The sequence below is a fragment of the Equus przewalskii genome, chromosome 5 (genome assembly GCF_037783145.1).
Source record: "Equus przewalskii isolate Varuska chromosome 5, EquPr2, whole genome shotgun sequence".
Classification (NCBI taxonomy): domain Eukaryota; kingdom Metazoa; phylum Chordata; class Mammalia; order Perissodactyla; family Equidae; genus Equus; species Equus przewalskii.
The window spans coordinates 18,903,318-18,917,898 of record NC_091835.1 but is presented as its reverse complement, the minus strand read 5'-3'; the positions used below and the strand labels follow the sequence as shown (position 1 = coordinate 18,917,898).

Genomic DNA, 14,581 nt, shown 5'->3' with positions numbered 1-14,581 from the left:
CTAAACATAAATAACTCTAATATAAATAACACTATAAATATAGCCACCAGGATAAAAGGGGTGGCCTAATAATATCCGACATTCTTGTAGTCTTTTTCAGGTTTTCAAAGCACTTAGATACATTATTACATTATCACAACAATTCTGTACATTATTATCTCCACTTTATAGAAGGGGAATTAAGGATTGATGAGAATGTCGCTCAGATAAATGCAGAACCTTAATTTAAACCTTGGTTTGTCCTTCTATAAACTGCTGTTTTCTACAGTAAACCATAATGCCCATCTGGAGAATTTATTTTTTTGCTGTATCGCTGATTTTGAGTTTAAAATTTTTCCTCAGTGTTTAAGTCACGATTTGTCGTTCACTTGAAAATTATTCTCTTCCATTGTGGTCATATCCCCTATACTCTTCTTTGTTTTTCCTTAACTCTTGGATACAGAGGGCAAGGTTCAGACTGGGCTAAGGAAGAATTTCCTAACAATCAGAGTTACCTAAAAAACGGACATTTTCCAGAAAGTCTTAGTCTGCTAGAGCTGCTATAATAGAATACCCTAGACTGGGTGGCTTAAACAACAGACGTTTATTTCTCAACAGTTCTGGAGGGTGGGGAGTCCAAGATCCAGGGGCCAGCTGATTTGGTTCCTGGTGAGAGCTCAGTTCCTGGCTTGCAGATGGCCACCTTCTCCCTGTGTCCTCACATGGTGGAGAGAGAGTGGATGGGCAAATGGTAGGGGAGTCATAACTATACCATGTGTGGCACTGCTGCCTGGGTGACAGTTCTGTTGGGAACGGATGGTTCGTGGACAGGTCACTACTATCTTGAAAGATGAGTAGGTGTTGAGCAGTTTAATTTTTAAGATACTGGAGAGTAACAGTAAGGAAAGTGATGACATGAAAAATGAGGGAAGAGAGTGTTTCAGAGGGGAGTTGGGGTCAAGAATAAGGAAGAATGAGGATCAAAAAACACGTCCTTGGAATTTCTGGAAATTTCATTCATTCAACGAATATTTGAGACTACTGAGAGCCCCATGATACGTTTTAGATCAGAGGTGATCTTTTTGAGAAGAGAGGCTATTTGAGGAAACAAATTAACTATAATCTGCCAAGATTAGAAAATGGAATATAGATGAGAAAATAAAGTCACCAAGAATATATTACTCTTTCAAGAAACCTGGTGTTCTAGAGAAGCAGGCATTAGGGGTGTAGCTTGAGCAGGTAGAGAGATTTTATTAAAGAATGGAAATCACTTGTTTAAGCCGTCTAGCTTTGTGCAAGTTGCTTAACATCTATAAAACAAGGATAATGCTTTCTCTGTCAGCCTTACAGAGATCTTATGAAACATGAAAGAAATAATATATGCCAACTCACTTTAAAAACCATAGCTCTACAGAGCCATTATGTTTACTATGGCATTGTTACAATTATTTGTTTATCTTTGCTTTAAAGTTCAGGTTGCTTTCTATTTTGCAAATTTATAGGTTTCGTGTTTCAGGGTGTTGATAAAGCCAGAGTGTAAGTGATTCTTTTTTACTCCAGCTTAGATATCTGAAGCCTTTTTTCACACTTCTGGGAAGTAATGGTGGCTGTTGAGTGATAGCAAAGAAAGCCCTCTATATGACACATATGTCCCGTTTGAAAGCCAAATCATCTTTGGCTTTGCTTTTTATTTTTTAAAAATTTTTTAGAAGATTGGCCCTGAGCTAACATCTGTTGCCAGTCTTCCTCTCTTTTTTTTTCCTCCCCAAAGCCCCAGTACATAGTTGTACATCCTTGTTGCAAGTCAATCTACTTCCTCCATGTGGGATGCCACCACAACATGGCTTGATGAGCAGTCCTAGGTCCTCGCCCAGCATCGGAATCTGCAAACCCCAGGCTACTGAAGCAGAGTCCGTGAACTTAACCTCTCAACCACAGAGGCGGCCCCACCTTTTATTTTTGTAAGAGGGTTGTAACTTGAGGAAGTTGATTTCCCTCTTAATACTGTAGCATTTTTTTTAAAACTAGGTTAAATTCAGGGATCTCTGAATGTAGATTTTGATAGGATTCAAAGCAATATTTCTATGGGTCCGAATAACATATGTGAAACAGTGGCTGATCCTTTTGGGAATGTCCCCTTGGGAGAGGGCCTTGTATTATCTCTTCTTCGATCAGGAGGTTCTGGGAAGCAAATAAAAATGCAAAAGGAGTCTTTAAGAATCTCTTTGGCTATGTCTATTTTAGCTCGTTTCTGACCGGTTTCAGGCACATAACTGCACATACCAGTGGAATAATAGACCTAGTAGAAAAAGAAAAGTTTGTTTCATTGTTTGATTTTGCTAGTTAGAAGACTGTGTTATGTTTCAAATAGCGATCTTTTTCTCATTACTAAATTACTTGCCTCCACTGTTTCCCAGGCCAGTTTGAATTTGGATTGTGTGCTTTCCAAGCACAGTAGCTTTGCCAGCGCCAGAGTATTATTTTACAGGGATATCACCACTGATTACACTGCTGCATATTGTGTTTCAAGGATACTGAAGCCTGGTTTCTCAGGGCTCCATCTATATTTCCTCACCATGTTCCCCATAAATAGGAAAAATACCACAGGGAAAGTCACCGGGAAATTATTGGGCAGAGTAAGATGTTTAAATGTCCCTGAATTGGAATTGGTTCTTAAGGATGTACTAAAAGACAAGATGCTCTGTATGACCAATGCTGGTACAGAAGAAGCCTAGAAGGAGGGTTTTGACAGAAGTGATATTTAAGAAGTAATGAAGGTGGGAGTAAAAGAAGGAAGTGAGTTCAGAAAGTGAGTAAGGAGGAGAGAGTTTGAGAGGGGAGAGATCATAAAGGCAGAGTGTTAAAAGACAGAGAACAAGAAGAAAAAGAAAAAGTCACAACCAAAAACTAGGAAAGCAGAGCAAAGAAAGGCCTTGCTATGATGAAAATGCTCAGGATACCACTAAATACAAACTCCCTTTGTTTCCTGCTGGTCACTGCAGCTCTTCCACCCCCGAGGAATGAGAAGGGAGAGGTTTTCCTTATGCCCGTGACCTTGGTGTTGAAGCTTTGCCTCCCGTTGCTGTGGTCTGCCATGGTAGATATTAGCATACATCATTATGTGCTTAGTCAGCCATTTTGCCTGAAAATTTGACTTACCTTGAAATTCCTCAGACTACAGGTAATGAGCTGCATGTCTGTATATAATTTACAGGTACTCTGCCAAGTCATGAATTCAACTTATGCAGGATGGGCTTTTAAATTCTACTATGTTTTCACCTGCAATTTCGCTGACTGACTGAGCTGTTCTCCTTAGGGAGAATGGAGGTTTTTTTTGGTTTGTTTGCTTTTTGTTTTTTGCTGAGCTCCAGCTCTAAATTGCCCTTTCCATGGCCCGCTGAACCCTGAATGCGTAGCTCTCCTGCTTTGGTTCCTAGACGCTCTTCAATGAGCCTTGCTTTCTAGTTGCTCAGCCTGAAAGAAAATTCTAATAATCCCTCTGACTTGCTGTCATGCTCAGTGCGGTTCAGCACATATTTGAGTATCGATTATGTGCTGAGCACTGAGAAGAGAAGGACAAACAATCTAGTGCCAATGGAAGCTCACTTGTAAGCTTATATGCACAGTACATTCTGTGATGCAGGTGTAAACAAGTGTACAAGAGCACTGAGGAGGGATCCAATAGCTTTGCCTCGGGTGTATCAGGGGCCACGCTTAGAGGGGCGGTTAACAGCACTAGGTCTTTAAGGAGAGTACTGGAGGGGGATGCACATTCTAGGCAGAGTGGAGCAGCTGTGCTAAGGCACTGAAGCACAGGCATATAATGTCTGGGAAGTGCAGCAGCTAGGCACGGCCGGAGGATGGTGTGCATCTAGGGGCTGGTGTAGGAGGTGACCCTGGAGAGTGGAATGGATGCAGACACTAGACTCAGTGTCTTCCTCCCTCCAGTAGTTGCCTTCTTGACTTCTTCACCCCAGGCTTATAGCAGTTTATTATACCTGCTGCCTCCTGGTTGATTTCTTCAACCTTCCTACTGCCTGTTGATTTCCTGTTCTTTATCAAATTGTCCTTTCTGCTTGACACTACCTTCCTATCTCACCCTTCTCTATTGCTTTTTTTTAACTTACAACCCTTTTTTTAAAAAAGTCAGTATTCCCCAAACCTCTTTACAAAACCTGAACTTTATATGTTCCTTGGAAATGTGTATGTCTGAGGATGGAAGGACTTTTTTTATTGGACACACACATAGGATTAAACTGAGACGGAGTCCAAAGCAGAGAGCTTGTCTTTCTCTAGAACTGCGCTTATTCAACTATCACTGGTAAAGAACCAGGTCTTTACTTCTAATTTTTCAGATCGATGTTTTTATAAAATAAATAAAAACGAATTATTAGACAAATGACATATAAAATAAAAGTGAAAAAATTTATTATTAGAATCAACAAACAGATTACTCTGCTAAACTGCTATTAAAAAATTGGAATGTTTATCTTGTCACAGACTGGTAAAAAATGGATTCACAAACCAGCGCCATTCTGTGGACACATTTTGAGTAACCCCAGTACAACTTGTGCCTGATACACAGTAGAACTTCAGTGCATATTTGGGGAAAAAATATGTGAATTAGATGGTTAGCATGATTATAGTAGTAGGAAGGAAGAAATGATAGTAGCAGCTGTCTTTGGAGAATTGGGAGGAAATAATTAAGTGAGAAAGTAAATTGCACTACAATAATGTTACCCTCCATGTAAAACAAACTTTTTCACATCACTCTCTCTGAACATCGTTCCTTTGGCTCTCTAAACTTAAATGTTGGCAGAAAGATATCAACCTGCTTATCTGAACTAGCTCTTATGAGCAAATGTACAGTTGGCTAGGATTGATTTCAAATACTAACCCCGCTGTTTGAATCAAAGTGTTTCTCCATGTCGTGATAAGGACCATACTGCCAAATGCTCTCCTGGCCTGAGATTTTGTTTCCGTCTGTGTCTTCTCAGAAGATTAGCTGAATAGGGTAATAAGTCTTCTTATCAAAAACTTTGTAACAAACAAATAAGGCTTCCATGTCAATTAAGATAATTTCAGATTGCTTACAACACTGCAGATTTTCAGTTCTTAAAAGCAAATTGTAAGGTCTTGAATCCCCTTCAAATGAGAGGAATTCACAGAATCATTCAGGGGATAGGAAAATAGGAGTTCTGCTTTTCAACTTTCAAACACATAGCTGCATTTGAAGGAGAACATTATTTTGAAATATTTAAACTCAAATAATATTTGAATGCAACTTATAATATAGAAGTTTTATTACCATAAATAGAATTTTGTTTCCATCATGGATCAGTACAGCATCAGTAACTCAATACATCATCTCATTCTCTACTAAGCATATCCCAAGAGAACATTGTTCAGAAGCGCAAAAGGACCATTTCATGGTATATTTGGGGGTCTGCCTGCCTTGCTCTCCCTCTCTTCAGTTCCCTCAGCTCTTGTAGCTCTGGAGGGCTACAAAGATACCCAGGACCCTGCAGATGACTGAAGCCACTCTCTTTCCAAGAGTATGTAGGTTGGACAAACTCTGTCTGAATGCTATGTAATTTACTAGCTATGAGCTCCTGAGAAATGTATTTCACTTCTGAGAACACCGCTATTTCATGTGGGCGCCAGTATTAGGACTCAAAAATAAAAAAGAGAGGGGCTCTTAGTACAGCACTTAGCATGTGTATTGAATGTAGGTACTCAGATGTTAATTCTTTTACCCTGCCTCCTCTGTCTTTGAGGACTAGGTTTAAGCGATGAATGTACCAGATGCCAGAGAAACCTGGAAATATTGTTCACCTTTTCCCTGGCCTTATACTGTCTGCAATTATCAAGTTAAACAAGACTGTTAGGAAGCTAGCTCTGAAAAAGGCAAGAGTGAGGGCTTTATCTGTCTGCATTGATAATAAACCATAGATTAAGAATTATCCACCCTTACAGGCATTGTTAGGCTAATGCAATGAATGGGGTCTCCTTTAGCCTTTGGAGATTTTATAGAAACTCAGAAGAGACACCCGAACCTCAGACTGCGTCTATTCTCCTAATCCTGACTGGACTGGATTGTCTGGCCACATCTCTTGTCATTTAAAGGTGGAAGAGACCAACGCCTCAACTAGTACTAGATCTGCTACCCGGACGTGGTCATAGGACTTGACTTGACCATCCCAGAAGATGCTGCACACCAGGGAATTCTTAGCCATGTTTGGATTGCAACCTTTGTGTCCTATTGGAGGGAATTATTTTTCTAAACTTCCTCTTCAAATCCTGTCTCGATTTTATCTATTTTGATGTGATTCAGTAATTTCTGGAAAGTTTGCCTAAGCTAGAAAATAGTTTCTCTAGTCACGCAACACGTCCTCTTTGTAAGTATGTCTATCACACATCAAGGATATATAAAAGATCAAGAATTAGGGGGCCGGCCCCGTGGCTGAGTGGTTAAGTTCATGCACTCTGCTTCGGCAGCCCAGGGTTTCCCCAGTTCGGATCCTGGAGGCGGACATGGCACCGCTCATCAAGCCGTACTGAGGCAGCATCCCCATGCCCCAACTAGAAGGACCCACAACTAAAAATATACAACTGTGTACCAGGGGGCTTTGGGGAGAAGAAGGCAAAATAAAATCTTTAAAAAGTAATAGTAATAATGCTAATTTAAAAAAAAAAGAATCAGGGACCCCCAAAGTGAGTGAGTTCTAACCTGTGGAACACACTAGCAGCATAATCTGAACCGGTGTTCCATGACACCAAAGGCATCCTATGTCCTGCAGTATTTGGAGGTGCCTTTCTAGCCTCATGTCTTGGAAGGATTGCTTGTCCTGTACCCTGAGCTTAGGAATCATGACTCATTCATCTATCCCCTAGTCTTGAGGATAGCCTCTCCCTGGTACAAACTGGGTGTGTAGGATAGCTGATCATATCATATAAATGTTAAGAGCCTGGATGTTGAAATCAGGCAGTCAAAAACCAACTTTACCACTTAATTGGCTTCCTAAGCAAGGTACTTGCCATCCCTAAACCAGAGATTCCTCATCCATGTAAGGGCTCTAATAATAATGTCTATTTCATAGGCTTGTGAGGATTAATTTAGATATAGATAAAGCAGTTAGCTCATTATCTGGCACTCAGTACACGTTAGCCATCGTCATTATGCAGTAAAGAGGTGCTGGATGTAAAGATCAGTGGTGCTGTTATGATTGCGTATGTTTCTGCCAAAGATTCTTACACCTGAGAGATGTGTAACATGAATCATCTGATGACAGAATTCTTCCCATTTCTTGGTAAAATCTTCCCTTTAAGTTTTTTCTGTTCATTTATACAGAAATTTACTGGGGCTGGCCCCATGGCCGAATGGTTAAGTTCGCGCGCTCTGCTTCGGCAGCCCAGGGTTTTACCAGTTTGAATCCTGGGCGCGGACATGGCGCCACTCATCAGGCCATGCTGAGGCAGCATCCCACATGCCACTACTAGAAGGACCCACAACTAAAAGTACACAACTAGGTACTGGGGGGCTTTGGGAGAAAAAGGAAAAATAAAATCTTTAAAAAAAAAAGAAATTTACTTAGATATGGCCCATTTGATAAGGAATGTCAGATAAAGTGTGCCAGCTGATTCATATAATTGCTCCAGATAATTTTATTTGAAAGTTTTCCTATTTTACTGTCTTTAGAAATTATTTTGGAGGAATAACGATCTGGTAGTGACTTAGGAATATTTTTATATTAAATATTGAGTTTATCATTCTAAAAAATATACTAAACGTTTCCAACTTCTATGGAAAAGCCCTCAGGAAAAAAATGTTTTTCCCTTCTCTTTTTTGTTACAGCTCTAGTGAAGTTTAGAAATTTGAAGAAGGCTATTGTCAAGAAGCTGCAAAGGGAACCCAAGCTTGAGCTTCTTGACGTTCTTTCTGCGCACAAAGGGAAGCATTTGGGCATACAGTTCACTGTTTGTTGTTGGTTCCTAAAGCACTGCCAGGGGAGACTTAGACTCCTGGGGTCTCTTCTTAAGTCCCCAGCGGGGAGTTGATGGAAGATGGTTATTAATCTACACCAACTTCAGTTTATTAGCTGTGCTGGTTCTCAAACATGGTTTTGGCAGAGAAATGAATTCTTCAGATCCCCTTTCGGTGTTTCTCTATCCCTTTCCAGTACTGCAGCCAAGGGTTTCTTTTCTTCCTTAACAATTTTTAGACATTTGATCTTTTTCTCTCACTGCCCACCTCTCTTCTCCCCCATGCTAGCTTGCCCTTCTTTATGCACACAACATATATAAGCTCTAATGACTATTTTTCCCCTGAAAAATGTGTTGTTCCAGACTTTCAGTTCCCTAAAATCTTATTTCCTAGAAATAACTTTTAACTCCCAGTATCAGTTCTTTGTTCATCTACTGTAGACACCCTATGTCTAATTGGTGGTATAGAACATGGGCTTCAGTGGCTATAATTTTTTCTTTCTGTTCTTTAAAAGTTTTCATTCCCAGAACCCTAAAGCTACTCAAAGTATGGTCCCCAAGACTGTAGCCTTGGCATCACCCAGGAACTGGTTAGAAATGCAGAATCTCGGGTCCTACCCCAGACCTACTGAACCCGAATCTATATTTTAACAAGATCCCTGGGTGATTTGTATGCACGTGAAAGTTGAAGAAAGCATTGCTGTAAATTATGTTTTGCTCAAAACGGGGAAAACTCTGTCAAGTAATGGTTCTCAGCCCTGCTGTTCAGTGGAATCACCTGGGAAACTTTGAAAAATCCTGATGCTTGGGTTCTATCTGGAGATTCTGGTGTAATTGGTCTGAGGGGTGGTCCAGGCATTGGGAGTTTTAAACACTCCCTAGGTGATGCTAATATGCAGCCAAGGCTGAGAACCACTGTTGTACATAAATCTTTAATTTGTCCTATTTCTTAGAATATCATGTGTATTCTAATCAATGCAAGACTAATGACTAAAAACACTATATTTTTTACAATTCCGTTTAATGAGAGAGGAAGTATATATGCATAGAAAAAATTGGAAATATATACACCAAAACATTAAATGGTAATTATGGATTACAACTATTTGTTGTTTTTTGTCCTCTATTTTTCCAAGCTTTCTATAATAGCCATGAATTCTTTTGGTAAAGAATCTTCGTATGTGTATATATACTTTTTAATAAATGTGGTCACATCATCCATGCTTTGTAAACTGCTTTTTAAATTTTAAAAATTTTTATCCTTTTTCACCTATCAGTATATTAGAAATATTTTCTCCTACCATTAAATATCACTTACATAGGCCTTTTTATTGTTTAAAGTGAATCCTTACCCAAGATGACTGGATTTTTACCTTAAAACTTACGTTTGCATACTGACTGGGGTCTTTGAGAGACCGACCGTTTGACTCCTGGACACCTTTCGTGTTCGGAGGCTTCCCTTGTCCACGGAAGGGGAGGTGTTCAAGGAGCTGCTGAAACTGCAGTGAGGCAGAGCAGACCTTCCCAGAGGCTTTTGCAACTGTCGTCAGTTGAGTGCCAGCATTTCTTTGAGCTCCTAAACACATAGGAGTTGCCTTTACCGTCCTGGAAGAGGCTGCACCCCAGGGAATTCCTAACCATGTTTGGATTGCAACCTATGTGTCCTGGTGGAGGGAATTATCTTTCTAAACTTCCTCTTCAAATCCTTTTGGTTTAGTTGGAATTGTGCTTCAGGACAACTAATATCTCTTACATTTTGAGTTTCCTCTGCATTAATACGTACATTATGATAGGGAAAGCTGGAAAATCCTTAGAGCAACATCTTGAAAACCTCAGTGGTGTGTGGTTGGCCAAGCTCTGTTGTAATCAAAGAAAGTCAAGTAATCCTCTTTCCCAAACCTTGGGAGTAAATACCAGTCCTACAACTTCAAAAAAAATGATTCGCCTATAAAATTGTTCTGTTCTTGACCTGGTCCAGTTGCATTGTATGGAAAAAGAATAATTTTACTAATGGTTTCTTTACAATCAGGAGAAGGGAGACTTGTTTTGGAGTTGGAGAACCTCTCTAAAGACGCACAGTAGGTTACTCTGCAGGAGAAAAGCTGTTTCTCAACTTTTTACCTCGTTTAACCTTTTCTCTACCAGAACTTGTATATAAAAGTTTCAGAAATGGGTGGTTTTTAGTTTCAGAGAAGTAGCCTTAGTATTTTACTCACAGAATTGAAGTTCTAACTAAAAGAGCTTTTAAACTTAGCGTTTCTTCTCAGGAGAAGCATTCCAAGGCACTTCACAACCTAAAGACTTCAGGAGCTGTTCCTGTTGACTAAGGTCATGACAGGGTGGAGTTTGATCTGAGTTTGTGCCTTAACCTGAGATGGTAGCGCTATCGACCTTGGCTATCTTGTCTGCATATGCAAATCAGGAAGAGATGAGACCTCTGGGTGCGGCATGGTATTGAAAGGTGATACAGGTTAGTGAGTGGATATTCAGCTCTGGAGGCATGTTCTAGACACTGATACTTATCTTATCTCGCGAGACCTGATCACAAGCAAGCCAAAGATGGTACTTTGTACAAGCCTCCATTTATAGATTGTCCTTCTCACATTGCATTGTAATTATTCTTTTACCTGATGTTTTCCCTACGTGGAGGAGAACTATGGGAATCATGTCTTATTAATCATAGTCTATCCTAGCCCTGAGCCTAAGACTCACAAATGTTCGGTAAATGCTGGACGAATGAAATGTCCAATTTAGCCTTGTTATAATCCAAAACCCTTTGGTCATATTCAAATCTGGGTTAACGTGATATTTTTTAACCAATTGTAAGTTGATTGTTACTTAACACCAGTGTTTAACAACTGTAAAGCAGATGACTTCTGGACCTTCTGGAGGGAAAATAATTATGAAGACTTTTATCTAAAATTATAGCACAATTTGGGGATTCGATTTTTAGACCACATTTGTTTATGTTCAGAATGATACTGTGTTTTAGAGGATGTGTCTATACTGTACTGTCTGTTATCATAATGCCTTAACTCTTAAATAAGATATGATAATTCAAATTAAGGAAAGAATATTGCTCTGACCACTGATGTTAATGTATTAGGTAAATTAAACGGATGAGACACATGTTTGATTTTGGGATACCTAGCAAAGCTATTGCTCTGAAGCATTGTTTTGACTTCTTAACCCTTAGTCAAAAACTATTTGTAGTAGTCAGCTTGGAATCTGTTTATCCTGAGTAATAGTTTTTTGATTTTTAAAAATTGAAATATATGATTGAGATTAGTGTAAAATATATATTGTATATTAAACTGTGTTTCAGTATGTACCAAATGACTATTTTAAATGAGTTCCAAACACTATATATAAGAGAACATTCATCAAGAAAAAATTGTAATAAAATAAAGGAATATTCTACGCAAAAGAGCCATTTCTTTGTAAGTTAAAAAGTGGCTTAGTAGAAGAAAGATCTAGGTTCTGTTCCGTCTCACCAGCTGTGAGGCTTTAAGTAAGTCTGCTAATGTCTCTGAGGCGGTTTCTTCATCTTTAAATGGGGATAATACCTGCTTCAAGAGGGTCAGCTGAGATAATGTGTGCAAAAGTGATTTATAAACTTAAGGTGCTGTGCAAATGAATGATGGATTTTCACTGATGGCCTTAGTGGGGTTGATAGCCCAGTTCTGTATTTTTTGTTATTATTAGAGCAATGGTTTAGAAAACATGAGGGTGGAAGGTTTATTTGGGCCTGAGAAATAACTAGTATTGAGCTTTTCATATAAATGCAGAGGTCATGTGCAGACCAGACTCTTTTTTTATTATTATTTACACACTAAGACTGCAAACAAAGGTGGAACAGGTTGCGCTAGATTCTCCTTAGTGTTATTTTTTCCAAGTTTTATTGAGATGTAATTGACTTATAATGTGACTTTGTTTTTCATATGTTTGTTTTTCAGAATAGATCCAGACGAAGACAATATTTCATCTTTGTGCTGGATCCTTTCCATTCCTACAGACCCCTTTTTCACATGATTACCAAGTGTCTCTGATTCTTTTCTGGATTTTTGCTTTTGAAACATTTTGTGACCCTTTTGTTCATTTTGAAGGCCTGTTCTTGATATCTGTATAATTGTTATATATATATATATAAAAACATGGGCCAGCCCCCGTTGCCTAGTGGTTGAGTTTGGTGCACTCTGCTTTGGCAGCCTGAGGTTTGTTCCCAGGTGCAGACCTACACCACTCATCTGTCAGTGTCCATGCTATGGCAGTGGCTCACATGCAAAGTAGAGGAAGATGGCAACAGATGTTAGCTCAGGGTAAATCTTCCTCAGTGAAAAAGATGAAGATTGACAACAGATGTTAGCTCAGAGCTAATCTTCCTCAGCAAAAAAGAGGAAGATTGGCACAGATGTTAGCTCAGGGCTAATCTTCCTCAGCAAAACAAACAGCTTTATTGGGATATAATTCACCATAACATACAATTCACCCATTTAAAATATACTATTCAATGGTTATTAGTGTATTCACAATGTTGTGCAACCATCAGCACAATCACTTTTAGGACATTTCATCACCCCAAAAAGAAGCCCTGTACCCATCAGTAATCATTCTCTATTTCCCCTACCCTTCCACCCCAGCCCTAGGAAACCATTAATCTACTTTCTGTCTCTATAGATTTGCCTAGTCTTGATATTTCATATAAATGGAATCATAGAGTATGTTATGTGGTCTTTTGTGACTGATGCCTTTCACTTAAGATAATGTTTTCAGGGTTCATCTGTGTTGTAGCATGCATCAGAACTTAATTCCTTTTTATGGCCAAATAATAGTCCATCGTGTGGATATGCCAGTTTTTATTTATCCATTCATGAGTTGATGAACATTTGGGCTATTTCCACTTTTTTGGCTATTATGAATAATGCTGCTATGAACATTCATGCATAAGTTTTTGTGTGAACATATGTTTTCATTTCTCTTGGGCATATACCTAGGAGTAGAATAGCTGGGCCATATGGTGACTCTATGTTTAACCTTTTGAGGAACTGCCAGACTCTTTTCCAAAGTGGCTGCACCATTTTACATTTCCAACAGCAGTGTATGGGAGTTCTAATTTCTATACCTCCTCATCAACACTTATTATGTCTTTTTGGTAATAGCCATTCTAGAGGGTATAAAGTGATACCTCGTTGTGGCTTTAATTTGTATTTCCTGATGACTAATGATATTGAGCATCTTTTCACATGCTTATTGGCCATTTGTGTATCTTCTTTGGAGAAATGTCTGTTCAGATTCTTGCCCATTTTTTAATTAGGTTATTTGTCTTATAATTGAGTTGTAAGAATTCTTTATATATTCTGGATCCAATTCCCTTATCAGATCTATGATTTGCAAATATTTTCTCCCATTTTGTAGGGTTTTTCACTTTCTTGATAGTGTCCTTTGAAGCATAAGAGGTTTTAATTTTGATGAAGTCCAATTTGTTTTTTCTTTTCTCACTGTGTTTTTGTTGTCATATCTAAGAAGGCTTTGTCTAACTCAAGGTCGCAAAGATTACTCCTATATTTTTTTCTAAGAGTTTTATAATTTTAGCTCTTACATTTGGGGCTATGATCCATTTTGAGTTAATTTTTAAGTATTGTGTGAGAGTTGGGGGTCTGACTTTATTTTTTTGCATGTAGATATCTTGTTGTCCTAGCACCATTTTTTTGAAAAGACTATTCTTTCTCCCATTGAATTGTCTTGGCACCCTTGTCAAAAATCAATTGACCATAAATGTGAGATTTATTTATTGATTCTCAATTGATCTGTATGTCTGTCTTTATGCCAGTACCACACTGTCTTGATTACTGTAGCTTTGTAGTAAGTTTTGAAATCAGCAAGTGTGAGTTGTCCATCTTTGTTCTCCTAAGATTGTTCGGCTGCTCTGAGTTCCTTGATTTCCAGATGAATTTTAGGATCAGTTTGTCAATTTCCACAGAAAAGCCAGCTGGGATTTTGATAAAGATTAAGTTGAATCTGTAGATCAACTTGGGGAATATAGCCATCTTAACAGTATTAATTTGTTCAATCCATGTAATTCTTTTTTGACCTGTTTGAAAGAATAACAAAAAGCATTGTAAAGAAAGAAGTTCTTTGCTCTCTCTCCACAAGTAAAGAGCCTCTAGGGAGAGTTTGACAAGGGGATGAACAAAGGGGGAAACCTCAGACCGGCTGTTAGTCATCCATGAATCCCAGTCTCCCAGCTCAGGGAGTTGAATCTACAGAGCCTTCGAGAATCCACGTCCAGGGTTTCCAGAGGCTGGCAGCGCACTGGTCCCCTACTGATGGGGATGTATATTCCACTCCTAGTATCCTAGGTTGTTAGAGACAGTAGAGCCAGGGGTGGGGCCTGGGGCATACTTATTTCCTAAGTAGATGAACCTGTTGTTTTTGTAGCCTTTAAGCCTTTAACTTTCCTGACATGAGAAGTTTGCTTTCTGTTGTGTTGTTTTATGGCTGTTGGTTTCTTCTTCTTTTTTTTCTTAAAGATTGGCACCTGAGCTAACAACTGTTGCCAATCTTTTTTTTTTTTTCTGCTTTATCTCCCCAAATCCCCTCCGGTACATAGTTGTATATC

The 14,581-nt window shown here is 38.9% G+C and overlaps 1 protein-coding gene across 6 annotated transcripts in view; it reads left to right on the top strand.

The window, feature by feature from the left end:
* The window catches only part of PDE6D (phosphodiesterase 6D), a 45,286-nt gene that overhangs the window by 7,265 nt on the left and 23,440 nt on the right, over window positions 1-14,581 (top strand). The window contains exons 2-3 of one of the 6 annotated variants that reach the window (XM_070620163.1): window positions 10,344-10,432; window positions 11,919-11,956. The exons of 4 other annotated variants lie outside the window; for them this stretch is intronic. The gene's annotated coding sequence lies outside the window, so the exon portion shown is untranslated. The remainder of the gene's footprint in view (window positions 1-10,343; window positions 10,433-11,918; window positions 11,957-14,581) is intronic. One more of the 6 variants, XM_070620156.1, reaches the window with a different exon arrangement.